This window comes from Dasypus novemcinctus, chromosome 7 (genome assembly GCF_030445035.2).
Source record: "Dasypus novemcinctus isolate mDasNov1 chromosome 7, mDasNov1.1.hap2, whole genome shotgun sequence".
NCBI classification, from domain to species: Eukaryota; Metazoa; Chordata; class Mammalia; order Cingulata; family Dasypodidae; genus Dasypus; species Dasypus novemcinctus.
In genome coordinates this window covers 126,107,008-126,121,477 of record NC_080679.1, presented here as the reverse complement: position 1 = coordinate 126,121,477, position 14,470 = coordinate 126,107,008, and the positions used below count along the sequence as shown (strand labels likewise).

Below are 14,470 nucleotides of genomic sequence, written 5' to 3'. Positions count from 1 at the left end.
GGGTGCCTGCGTGGCGAGTCAAGTGCCCACGTGGTGAGCTGAGTGTCCATACTAGCACCTGTGTGGCAAGCTGAGTACCTGCATGGTGAGCCGAGTGTCCACGTGAATGCCCGCAAGGCAAGCCAAGTGCTATATCTATTTATTTCTTTCCACCCCCCTCACTGTTTGCACTTGCTGTCTGCTCTCTGTGTCTGTTTGGTATGTACTCTCTGTGTCTTGCTCATCTTCTTTTTTTTGGAGGCACCAGGAACTGAACTCAGGGCCTCCCATGTAGGAGGGATGCACCCAATCATTTGAGTCACATCTGCTCCATGCTTGCTGTGTCTCTCGTTGTGTCCTGCTGTTGTGTCAGCTCACTGCGACAGCTCACTGTCTTGCTTGTCTTCTTTAAGAGGCCCTGGGAACCGAACCCAGGACCTCCCATGTAGGAAGCAGGCGTCCAGCTGCTTGAACCACATTAGCTCCCCCTAGAGGACTGCTTTTATTGAGCAAATGCTCAATAAAACGCAGCTTCTTTAAAAAGCCACTGAATAAACTCCTTACTAGACCCTCCCCTAATCCCCCCCAGTTAGTGCAGACCCCGCCAGTGCTCCCATTGTAGGTCCCTGGCCTTGTTCCAGCTGGAAAGACTGACCTAGGAAATTTCTCTCCAGCTTACCCTGCCCCCAAATTTGCCCTCCAGGCAAAAGCAGCTGGAGTCAAAGTAGATACAACCCCAGGTATTGGTGCTTCTGAGAGCTACGGAGACACACAGGTTCTACGGTCATGGCAGGTGGCTTTAGAGTTCAGTGCCTTGTCAGTGGGCCCCACTTTGGAATTTGTTCTTGAGTGTGATGGAATTGGACTCATGGTGACCTCTCTACACATGCCCCTTCTGTCACTTTTACTGAACCTGTGGTTGGCGCTGTTTGGTGTGTACCCAGGAGACTTGAATCTCTGGACTGCCCATGTGCCAGCTGGGCCCTGAGCCTTAGAAGAGTTGCAACTCCTACTCTCTGGTTCATTGGACTTACCCAGGTCAGCTAACAGAGAGGTGAGGATGGTCAACCACCACACCAGGGAACCAAGAGGAGAATCATATCCATCAACCGTGTGGGACCTAAGCCCCCTCTCAATTTAGAGGTGGAGTGGACATCACCATCCGAGGGTCCACAGGATGGAGGAATAAAATATGGATTAGAGTGGACTTACTGGTATTCTACTACAGAACTATTGTGACTAGTAATGGAAAAAACCATAGTATTGATGTGGAGAAAGGCCATGGTAGTGGCTGAGGGCAGGGAAAGGCAAGAAGAGATGTGATGGGGGGCATTTTCGGGACTTGGAGTTGTCCTAAATGATACTGCAGGGACAGATGCAGGACATTATATACCCTGCCATAACCCACTGAATGGACTGAGGGAGAGTGTAAACTACAATGTGAACTATAATCCATGCGGTGCAGCAGTGCTCCAAGATGTATTCACCAAATGCAATGGATGTGCCACAATGATGAGGGAGGTTGTTGATGTGGGAGGAGTGGGGGCAGGTGTGGGGTATGTGGGAACCTCTTATATTTTTTAATGTAACATTTTTTGTGATCTATGTATCTTCAAAAAAATACAATAAAAAAAAAAAGCAGCTGGTGACAGCTAAAACTGTAAGAAACAATTTAGTCAAACAGCCTGGGGCAAAGACTCATCTGCTTTAAGCCCTACAACGGGAGGGCTACCAGGAGAGAGAGAAAGTCTATTTCATAGAGGATAATCCAAACTCCTGTAAACAGGGAGCAGAACAAGACATAGACTTAGGAAAGACAGGAAGGCCCCAGCACTTTGAATTGGCCTTGCACCAACTCAAGGTTAAGACAGCTGATACATGTGCAAAGGCTGTGAAAGTTCTTATTTGCAATGATTTGTTTGTTTTGTTGGTTCCTGGCACTCAAGGAAATCTGTCGTAACAGCTCAAAGACTAAATCCCAGAGTTAACATTTTAAAATATTAAACTGAAATGAGAAGGGACTAAAAAATGGTACAATAAACACACACACAGAGCAAATAAATATGAAAGTAGGCATTATGGAAGAATTAAGGGACCAAAAAAGGTATAAGACTTAGAAAAACAAAAAAGCAAAATGGCAAAAGAAATTTTTTATTTAAAGTAGTTAAATGCAATAAATGGATTAAGCTCTCTAGTCAAAAGGCTAAGATTGACAGAATGGATAAAATAGTAAGACCTAACTAAAGAGACTCAACTTCAGAGACACAAGTAGGTTAAAAGTGAAAGGTTGGAAAAAAATATATCATGTAAGTAGTAACCAAAACAGAATTTGGGTAGCAATGCTAGTATCAGTTAATAGACTTCAAGTCAAAAACAATTACAAGGACAAAAAGGATCATTACATTACTGATAAAGGGGTCAAATCAACAAGACATAACAATTATAAAAATATATGCATCTAACTGCAGAGTTTTAAAAGGAGAAAAAGACAGTTCTACCTTATTAGTAGGAAACTTCAACACACCACTTTCAATAATAGATAGAAATATACAGACAAAAGATCAGTGAAGGCGCCATCTTAACAGATACAGTTAGAAAACTAAGAATAGAAGGAAATTTCCAATATGATAAAGGGCGTGTATGAAAAACCCACAGTTACTATCATTCTCAGTGGTGAAAGACTGAAAGTTTTCCCTCTAAGATTGGAACAAGACTAGGATGCCCATTGTCACCACTGTTACTCAACACTGGATTGGAAGTTCTTGGCAGAGCCTACAAACAAAAAATTCTGAAAAATCAACAACAAAGCTATTGGAACTACTAAGCAAATTCAGCAAAATGGCAGGGTACAAGATCAATAGGCAAAGAGCAGTATTTCTATACAGTAGAAATAAACAATCTAAAGATGAAATGAAGAAAAAATTCCATCTACAATAGCAACTAAAGGAATCTAGGAATAAATCTAACCAAAGACATAAAAAATTTTGTAAACAAAAAACTGTAAAACACTGCTAAAAGAAATTAAAGAAGACCTAAATAAATGGAAGGCTATTGCATGTTCATGGATTAGAAGACTAAATATCATTACATGTAAAATATTGTAGAGCTATACATTTAATATTATATACTTTATTCACTTTAATGTATATTATTTTGAAAAAAGATGAGATTCTCATATCTGTATGAAAAATGATATAATTTATTTAGTCACTGGAATAATGTCAGTTCAAGCTAACCAAAATGGCACAGGGAAGAAAATGACTGAGAATGTATTTTTGCTGGCTGCTTTAATTTTCTATTTTCTGATTTTCTGAACTGCTGTTGTACTTAAGTTGCTGAAAGATGGAAGTGACAGTGCTATATACTAAGCCACATCTTATATCAGTGGCTAAAAACCTGGGGTACACAGGACAATATGATAGATTAACACACCAAAGAATTCTGTTAACATGTAGTTCATTAAGTAAGAAATCAGGCTTTACTAATATTTATTTATAGTGAGTCAATAATCCATTTAGAAGAAAATTATAAAAATAGAGAGGAGAAGATAAACTGCTTTCCTAGAATTAAAAGAGGAAGACATCTCAGGTTGAAAAGGTCCATAGAATACCAAATAAAGTTAAGAAAAATCCCACACCTAGATATATTAGAGGGAAATTTTAGACTATCAAACATAGAGCACTGACGTGAATACTGAAAGAAAGTAACTTTGAACCTTGAACTTTATATTTATAGCAAGTCAATTATCACTTAAATGTGAGGGCATGATTAAAATATTCTCAAACACAGAAGTCCTCAGAAGATTAGCCATAGAAAGACCCACGAGGGAAAAAGTTTTGAAGAACTCAAATTAGAGAAAAAAAACAAATCTAGAAGATGCTACAAGAATTTATGTAAATTAAATGCCTAAGTAAAGATTTTTGTCTTAAAAAAATTAGCTAACCCCCCAAAAGGAATAGAGGAAGTATGTCCATAATAACATGATGGGGACTGGGTAAGGAGATCAAGGGAAGGGAAGGTATAGTGAAACTCCTGTCTTAAGAGAGGGATATATGGATAACAATTTTATAAATAAAAAGCAAAGATTAAAAAGCAAGTATAGGAAAAGCAGGGGAGAAGCTGAAATAAAACACCTGTCAGTTAAGATGACATTGTTGATGGTTAAAAAGCAAAATCAAATTATATAGTTTTTGTTTTACAGGAAATAAATCATAAATTACATGGGGGAGGGTCCATGGATAGGGAGTATATGTTAAAACTGCTGATGCTAGATGTACGTAAACTGGAATTGATCATACTATTCTGTCTACTTCTGCAAAAAGTCTGAAATTTTCCATTAAAAAAAAAGATTTTTAAAAACCATATTTTTTATCAAGATTTCTCTTATCCAAGATAGCAGTAAATTGTTAATTTTTACTTGTACCCATAACCTGAACTTTCCAAAAAATATATTTAAGAATAAATGAGCTTATAGGGATTAGTTTTATATAGCAGTGATATAAGTATGCTCATTTCCTCTGGAAATATCCAAAATTTCTTTTTAAAAAGATTATAAACTGTGGGAGAAGAAGGAAAATTGTGCACTTAAATAGATCTTTTAAAATTAAACATAAATATATACATACACTTAAATATTAAGCCTGTATATGACAAATACATGTGTGTATTTCTATGTAGGTACACTCACATATTTCCAAAAATCTTAATCTTGAAGGGTATAAATAAAAATGCTAGTAATGGTTGCTTCCAGATGGTGACATCAAGAATGATCTTGGTGCTGGCCATTATATCCAGGTCGTGCACCCATTCTTGTTAATAAAATTCTTTTCTCCTCCCAAAAAAAAAAAAAAAAAAAAGGAATGACCTTGTATTTTCTTCTTTCTATCTTTTTCTATCTCCCAATTATTACAAAGATTATGTAATACATTTATAATTATAAAAACAATGAAGCAATTTAAAGTGAAGAAAAGAATAGAAAATTAATCCAGTTTAAGGAAATTTCTCATAAGAAAATCATCTGCATTTCTAAAAAAGATAAACTACTATAACAGATCCTATAATATGTAAGAGGGAGGGGCAGTAAAAAACAATAGTTCAAAGCAGGAGCTCTGAAGCCAGACTGCTGGGGATAGAATCCAGTCCTGCATCTATTTGTGCCTCAGTTTGCTCAGCTACAAAAAATGGGAATCATAATAGTACTTATGTTACAGTATTATTATGAGAATTAAATGAATTAAAATATAGTAAACACTCAGAACAACAATAACAAAAAGCACTCAGAATAGTACATAGAAGGTATTCAAATTTTAGCTGCTAGAGGTGGCACACTTAAAACATTATCATAAAAATTTTCAGGAAATTGATACAGAAAATAACTTCTATTGCCACCTTGATCATTTACTTTGGAGCTATACATACTGTAAAACAGCTTTGAATAGATTTCTTCTAAGATATGATTCTGTATCTAAAATCTTCATAAGGCAATTTCAACTAGATCAATATTCACTATCACATTGCATGAATTAAAAGACAAGACTGGAGGCAAGTCTTAGCTAACTTTTTATAAACAATAATCTTAGATATATGATCACCTTTAATTTACATGTGGTCCTGTTTCAAATTAGATTTGTTTCTCCTCTAACTTGAGTTGCTCCTCCAAAAATGTTTCCCACATGGGTCTTTGTATATGCTCATTAGGAAAAGAATTTGAGTGGGAGAATTATTGTAATTATGTCTTCTTTAAAAATTAAACTGCTCTATATTGAAGTTAAAGGTCTATTTCAATTAATTTCTTTGATTTATTCAATGAATATTAGTAGAGCACTTTCTAGGCAACAAGACAGGTTAAGCCCCTGCCCACAAGGGGACTTAACAGCCTAGCAAGGGGAGAAAACATATATTATGCTAGATAGTGATAAAGGTTATGATGAACACTGTAAGGGAATAAATGATGGGAAATATTTAAATCATTCACCTTCTGGTAAAGTGATACTTGAAGGGAGAAAGAATGAAAGAAGAGAATCAACTATATGATTATGAGGCAGTGATAACAGCAAATGCAGAAGCCCTGAGTAAGATAAGCATGTGTGACTTATTTCAGGAAGAGCAAATCTAATGTAGCTAAAGAAGAGTGAACAAGAGAAATAGTCAATAATTTAATAAAATTTGCAGAAGACCAAGAAAACTTAAACCCACCTAGGCAAAAAAATGAAACAAACTAATCCAATATTAGAGCATACTTACTCCATCAATCTGATGGAAAGGAGAAATACAGTCATAAGAAGAAAGGAGACAATTGTTAATGGAAATGACAAGAAAACCTTTTGATTTTAAACCCTATTTATCCTAACTAAATTCTAAAATGTTGCTAAGAAACCTAAATAGAAAATAGCAATTATGCTGAAATTTACAAAGGCAATCAATCTTAAAGAAACTCAAAATATTTCCACACTATAGCAGGAAGTCTTCAGCTGCATTCATTTATCTAATACGAAGCTTACATGCTTCTAATACCTTAGTTCTAAACTACCCCTTGGTACATTTCTGGAATCAATTTCATATTCCATCAACACTTACTTGTTTCAAAGACCAAAGGGAAGCATGGTTGAAAGATTATTTTCATCCCTTTTCTGCCAGAGCATCATTTGACAGCCTCTTGAAACATGACAATTGTGTTCTGAGAAAAGAGAGAATGGGCGTCTGCCAAGATGGCGGCAGAGTATGAACAAAATCTTTTCAGGGTTAGGTACTGACCCCTTAATAGAAGGCAATTCCAAGCCAGTCAATAGTGAAAACAAGGTATTTGCAGGCTCATGAGGTTAACAATGCCCAAACTAACAAAAATGTGACATCTCAAAAGAAAACTTCTCAAAACGTCTTAATCTGATTTTCAGGGATAGCAAGAATATTTTAAAACTTCATCTGGCATCTAATAAGCAAGAGAAAGAACTATGCCTTTCATAAAAATAAGCTGCAGACCAGAGGAAATGGTGTTAACGATAGTATCTAGGTTTCAGAAAGATTTATGATTCTGTCTCAGAAACAAAATGCAAACAAAACAAAACAAAAAGCATGGTCTTGATAATACCATTCTTCGTGAGTGAACACCTGACAATTGTAATGTAAAAAAAATAATGATCAATCTGTTAGTGTCAATCTTGAGAATGATGTCCTAAATTCTATACACTTTCATGGCTCTTTAATTATGCACTTAGCTTACAGGAAAAACACAATTTTGACATAATGTATCATTAAATCAAACTATTTTAAAAGGGACCTATTATGTGCTATTTGCTAGTTATTTAGATCAATGTTTGCACTTCTTGCCCTCAAGCAATCAAAAGTGATTAGCTAAGAATTATATACAACCAATTTAAACACAATAAATTAGAGTGCTATTCTGGCAGTATGAACAAATGTTAAAGAGGTGAGGATGAGAGTTTCTGCTTGAAAATACCACAGACTTCATAGGAATTTATATTAGAAATTGGGCCTTGATGGCTGAACAGAAACCTGCCACCCTAGTTAAAACACACAAACACACAGTCAAGTAAAGATATGAAATCTTGACAGCCTATGGTGAGGTTAAAGAAAGAGGCAAACTGGAGACAAGTAGAAGTCAGAATGCAAAGGGACAGAGAAGCTACCACCATGATCTTCCTAAAATTGCAAAACGAAATGTCACTCTGCTCTTTAAAATCCTTTAATTACTTATCATCTACAGATAAAAGTGCAAATTTCGGGGTATAACTTGTCCCCAGCTTACAATTATAGCCTTATCTCCTGTCCTTCCAGTATTTTTATCTCCTTAGTTTTCCCCAAAAACCATGCCTTTTACCTGACTTAGAAAAACGCAGTTCTTGCTACCAAAAATGTCCTTTATGTCTCCAATGAACTCTTAAGGCCTATGGATTCTGAAGAATTCACATATCTATACTGCCTACCAATCATCCCAGAGAGAATGAACTCTGATTCCTCTGTACTGCTTCTAGTTAGCATAAAATCTGTGCAAAGGTATAGAGTTGTGAAATGGTCTACCATGTTTGGGCAATAATAGTTAAGGTTCACGATGGCCAGAGTGTGAGGAATATGGATCCTCCACTGCAGGGTCAATGTCTTATTTATTTTTGTATACTCTTTTGTCTTCTAACTACTGAAGTGACCCAAACAGAAAAGGAAATATAATGAAGAACAACACAGCTCTGGCCCACTAGAAATTTATTTTCTAGCTGCATGAAGATCAGCACTTGCTATTTATATGCCTACCCCCGCCCCCATCATCACCTCTTTTTAGTTCTGGCTCTCATTTCACATCTTTTACAAAGTTTAAAAGATAGTATCTTTTCATCAATCTCCCTTTTAGTCTCAGCAGAGGCAGATATTCTACTTAGAAAGTTTCTTCTCCCATCTCTACCAGTGTGTACAAAAGCCAATTCTTAAGGAACCATTTTTCTACTCCTTTAAACAAAACTCAGATCTCCCCTATCCAGTCAGGCTCTAGCTGCTGTCTTCTTTCCTTCCTTCATTTTGCTGCCAAATTTCATGGCAATACCCATTTTCCCTTCTTGAACTTCCTTAAATTATAAGCAGTAATTATTAATCATGTACTTTTATAAGGCACTATAGGAGATCCAGATAAGACTGTCCCTGATAATTCCTTCAGCTTTCTACCATCTGTCTTCAAACACAGTCCCACTGAAGCTCTTTTCTCCACTTCCTTCTTCTACTGTTATGTTCCATGACCACTGAACTACCCCCTTTGATGTTCTACACAATCAACATATACTCCCTACCCAGAGGCAGAAAAATATGTGACTCATTTCTAATCTTCATTTCTTTTCCAACCATATCCATATACTAAGCTTTCCCACCTCTGCAGTCTCACTGCCACTACTAGTCTACAGCTCTATCACCTTGTGCCTCCATTACTGTAGAGGTCTACAGCAGCTTTTTTTTTCTTCTTCTGTAATGAAGCATGTATATCATCTCTAAATCAAACCCATACATCACTTTTACCATTATCTTTTAACTATCAAAAACCTTCAAGGGACTAAAACACAAGTATACAAAATCATGCATTCTAAATAACAGAAAAAAAAATTATTGGACAACAAGCAAGATGGCGGCAGTGAAGGCCTGAACAACTTGCATTATTACACATGGCTATGGCTCTGTCCTACCCCTGGCAAAGGAGAAAGTTGGGAGGAGCCTCATCAGTCTCTGGGGCAACACAGGCAGCTTGAGCCTCCATAACTTATAGCACGAACTACATCTTTGGCTCCTACTGCACAACCAGCAAGGGAGAAAGGACAAGAGAGCCTTAAACTAAAGAGAGAAACTGCACCCAGAAAAAATATATCGAGCAAGCCAGATGCCAAGACACCAATTCATACCAAGAAACAGGAAGATATGGCCCAATTAAAGGAACAAGATACATCTCCAGGAGCTTAGACAACTCATCATAGATGTTCAAAGAAATCTCCTTAAATTCAATGAGATGGCTAAAGAGATTAAGGATATTAAGAAAACACTGGATGAGCACAAAGAGAATAGGAAAGCATACATAGTAAAATAGCAGATCTTACAGGAATGAAAGGTACAAGAAATGAAATTTAAAATACACTAGAGTCATATAACGGATTAGAGGAGGAAGAAAAGACTGGCAAGCTTGAAGAAATGGCCTCCAAAAGGGAAGCGGACTTGGCCCAGTGGTTAGGGCATCCGTCTACCACATGGGAGGTCCCTGTTCAAACCCCGGGCCTCCTTGACCTGTGTGGAACTGGCCCATGTGCAGTGCTGATGCGGGCAAGGAGTGCCCTGCCACGCAGGGGTGTCCCCCGCGTAGGGGAGCCCCACGTGCAAGGAGTGCACCCCGTAAGGAGCCGCCCAGCATGAAAGAAAGTGCAGTCTGCCCAGGAATGGCGCTGCACACACAGAGAGCTGACACAACAAGATGACGCAACAAAAAGAGACACAGATTCCCATGCCGCTGACAACAACAGAAGCGGACAAAGAAGAACACGCAGCAAACAGACACAGAGAACAGACAATTGGGGTGGAGGGGAGGGGAGAGAAATAAATAAATAAAAATAAATCTTTAAAAAAAAAGTGAACATACAAAAGAGAAGAAAAAAAAGTAAAAAATTGAATAAGGTCTCAGGGAACTAAACAACAGCAAGAGATAGGCAAACATATGCGTCATAGGTGTCCCAAAAGGAGAAGAGAAGGGAAAAGGAACAGAAGGAATATCTGAAGAAACAATGGTAGAAAATTTCCCAACCCTATTGATGAACATAAATATCCATGTCCGAGAAGCACAACGTACTCCCATCCGAATAAATATGAATAGACCAACTCTTGAGACACATATTAATCAGAACGTCAAATACCAAAGACAGAGAGAATTCTTAGAGCAGCAAGAGAAAAGCCTGGCATAACATATAAGGGATACCCAGTAAGATTAAGTGCCAATTTCTCATCAGAAACAACAGAGGCAAGAAGGCAGTGATGTGATATATTTAAGATACTGCAAGAGAAAAACTTCCAGGCAAGAAGCTAATATCTGGCAAGACTGTCGTTCAAAAAATATGAGGACAAGTTTAGAATATTAACAGATAAACAGAATATGAGAGAGCTTATAACAAAGAAAACAGTCTTGCAGGAAATATTAAAGGGTGTGGTACAGTCTGGGAAAGAAAAAGCCAGGAGAGGCTTGGAAGAGAGTCTAGAAATGAAGATTTTATCAGTAAAATTACCTAAATGTGTAAGAAGAGTGGTGATGATAATTATGACAGATAAAACCTAAAGATCAAAATGGGTGAAATAAGAACTGCCTTTACAATAATAACATTGCATGTTAATGGATTAAAACCTCCAATCAAAAGACACAGACTGGCGGAATGGGTAAGAAAATATGAGCCACCTATATCCTGTCTGCAAGAGATTACACCCAAGGATACCAACAGATTGAAAGTGAAAGGCTGGAAACATATTCCACACATACAGTAACCCCACCAAAAGAAAAAGCTGGAGTAGCTAAACTTATATCAGATGAAATACTACTTAAAAGACACTAGTGGGAAGGAGACATGGCTTAACGGATAGAGTATCCATCTACCATAAGGAGGGTCCAGGGTTCGATCACCAGGGCCCCCTGACCCATGTGGTAAGTTGGCCCATGCGCAGAGCTGCTGCGCACAAGGTGTGCACCCCACAAGGAGAGCTGCCCTGTGTAAAAAAAGTGCAGACTGCCCAGGAGTGGCACTGCACATACGGAGAGCTGACGCAGCAAGATGATGCAACAAAAAAAGAGATGCAGTTTCCCAGTGACACCAGATAATGCAAGCGGACGCAGAAGAACACACAGCAAATGGACACAGAGAGCAGAAAACAGGGGGGGGGAAGGGTAGAGAAATAAATAAAATAAATCTTTAAAAATAAATAAATAAATAAAAATAAAAGACACTAGTAATGTACAACCTGAGGAGGAAGTCAGGGGAAAAAATCCATTTACAATAGCAACGAAAAGTCAAATATTTAGGAATAAATTTAACCAAGGATGTAAAACACTTGTATTCAGAAAATTACAGTGCATTGTTGAAAGAAATCAAGAGACCTAAATGGACTTATTCCATGCTCATGGACTGGAAGACTAAATATCATTAAGATATCAATTCTTCCCAAATTGATATATAGATTCAATGCAATCCCAATAAAAATTTCACTAGCATTTTTTTAAACAAATGGGAAACACAATTATCAAATTTATTTGGAAGGGTAAGGGATCCCAAATAGCCAGAAACATCTTATAAAGGAAAAGCAAAGTTGGAAGACTCTCACCTCCAGACTTTAAATCATATTACCACCTAGCAACAGTGGTAAAAACAGCATGGTAAGGAGCAGAGGTGGCTCAAGCCACTGGGCTCCTCCCTCCCACATGGGGAGGTCCTGGGTTTGGTTCCTGGTACCTCTTAAAAAGAAGACGAACACACAACAGACAGACACAGAGAGCAAACAGCAAGCGCAAACAACGTGGGACAGAGGAGAAATAAATAAAACAAACCTTTAAAAACAACAACAAAAACACATCAGCATGATATCATAAAGATGTGGCATAAAGACAGACACATAAACCAATGGAATCAAACTGATGGTTCAGAAACAGACCTTCACATGTATGGTCAAGCGATTTTTGACAAGGCTGTCAAACCCTCCTAGCTCAGGCAGAACAGTCCATTCAACAAATGGTGCTGGGAGAACAGGATATCCATAGCCAAAAGAAAGAAAGAGGCCCTCTACCTCACACCTTATACAAAAATTAACTCAAAAAGGATCAAAGACCTAAATATAAAAGCAAGAACCATAAAGCTTCTAGAAGAAAATGTAGGAAAACAACTTCAAGACCTGGTAGTAGGTGTATGATTCTTAAAGGAGATAAGAGGAGGGCTGAGAAAAACTACTGATGCTTAATGTATGTAGAAGTTTTAATTAACTTTACTGAAAAAGTATGGAAATGTATAGAATTGACGATAACACATTACAGTGAATTAACAGCTGGTTTAAAAATGGGAATGTGCCTGGAAAGGGTAGTCTAGGCATGTAAATGTCAATAGAGAATAATTGAGGGACTGAATAACAGTGAACCCAGAAGTGGATGAAAATTGCGGTTGATGGTACAGATGCAAGAGTGTCTTTCTATGAGCTAGAACAGATAAGCATCACTATTGCAGGGTGGTGGGAATGTGGAGAAGCATGGGAAAAATACAACTGGAGTGACCTATGGACTATGGTTAACAGCAATATTGTAGTATTCATGCATCTAAGCCAAAGATATAATGTGCTGATAATGGGGGAATATGGAAAAAGTGTGCCACATGTATGCTAGGACCATGACTGGTGGTAATAGTTTGATATTGTCTCCTAATCTGTAACAAATGTTATACCAAAGTGTGGTGTGTTGATGAAGGGGTGTTGTATTGTATGAGAATTCTACATATGTGCATAATTGTTTTGTAAGTTCACAACTTCTGTATAAAAAGATAGTAATAGTGTGGTTTGGGGAAAAATACACCAAATGTAAGATATGGACTGTAGTTAGTACCAAGATTTTGATATTTTTTCATAATTTGTGACAAATTTTTCACAAGATTTTGATAGTGGGTTGATGTACAGGACCCCTGTACGAAGTTACACAAGTTTGTTTTCTAAGTCCACAACTTTTACTATACATTTATTGTTTAAGTATTTCATGTGTGAATGATATAAAAAAAATAATACGGTGGGGTGGGGTGAAATATACTAAATGCATGATACTTTGGTTAGTGGCAATATTTTAAGGATGCTCTTTCATCATTTGTTAAAAATATTTGACAACACTGCAAGGTACTGGTAGTGGGGTGAGGTATGAGAGCTCTGTATGATGTTATGCATTTTTTTGGTAAATTCACAACTTTTACTATACATTTATTGTTTATGTATGTTTACGTAAAGTGATAAGCTTCAATAAATTTTTTAATGGAAAAAAAAAAACCCACCACAAAAGTATTGGTCTGATTTTCCAAAAATTAATAAATCAAAGAATCAAACATTTATCCTGACTTTGCTGTACAAAGTATGTTTCAAGGCAACCAAATAGTTTATACGGGAAAAATTCCTCCTTATGTAAGAACTCCAAAAGGAAATCACCATTTTGCAACTCCTGATGAAATCAAGGACCCAGGCCAGTCTTTGTTCAAATACAGAGTCCATAGTTGTAGAATGGTGATCAATAATTCTGCATTTCTCAGAAAATCTCTGGAAATGACAATGGCGTTGGTCCTAAGATCATATACTTTGAGTATCAAGAATGCAAGTGACAGGAATCAACCAATGAATGTGAAAATCCCTGGGTGAATGGTTGATGAGAAACTTTAGATCAGGAGTTGGCAAACTTTTTATATGAAGAGCTAGACAGTAAATATTTCAGGGTTTACAAACCGTGCGGTCTCTGTCTAGCTACTCAACTCTGCCACTGTAGGGAAAACACCCATAGTTAATAAATAAATGAATAGGTGTGGCTGTGTTCTAGTAAAACTGGAAGCATGATCTATACTGAATCACCAGTTCACAAGCATCATGAGGGAACAAAGCACAGGGAACAAAGCACAGTTTAACCTATCCACAGCTGTGATGGGTTAAACCGTATACCCCAGTTTCGACAGGTTCTTTGTCTTGGTCCACATTCTGATGGGTGCAGACCTACTGTAAATAAGACCTCTTTAACTTTGTGTGGCCCCATCGAATCAGGTTGGGCTTGAACCCAGATCACTGGAGTCCTTTAGAAGCAGAGTGAGAACAGAGAGAGAAGCTATGAGGAGCAGCCAGAAGGTAAACATCAAGCAGGAGAAAGGAGAAGACACTGCCATGTGACAGAAAAGTCAAGGAACCTCAAAGACTAAAGATACCAACCCCAGGAGGAAGCAAGCCCTCTAGCCTGTGAAACTGTAAGCCAATA

General features: G+C 37.5%; 1 protein-coding gene across 2 annotated transcripts in view; it reads right to left on the bottom strand.

Moving 5' to 3' along the window:
* Positions 1 to 14,470, bottom strand: part of EPB41L5 (erythrocyte membrane protein band 4.1 like 5) — a 183,149-nt gene that overhangs the window by 130,068 nt on the left and 38,611 nt on the right. The window lies entirely within an intron of this gene.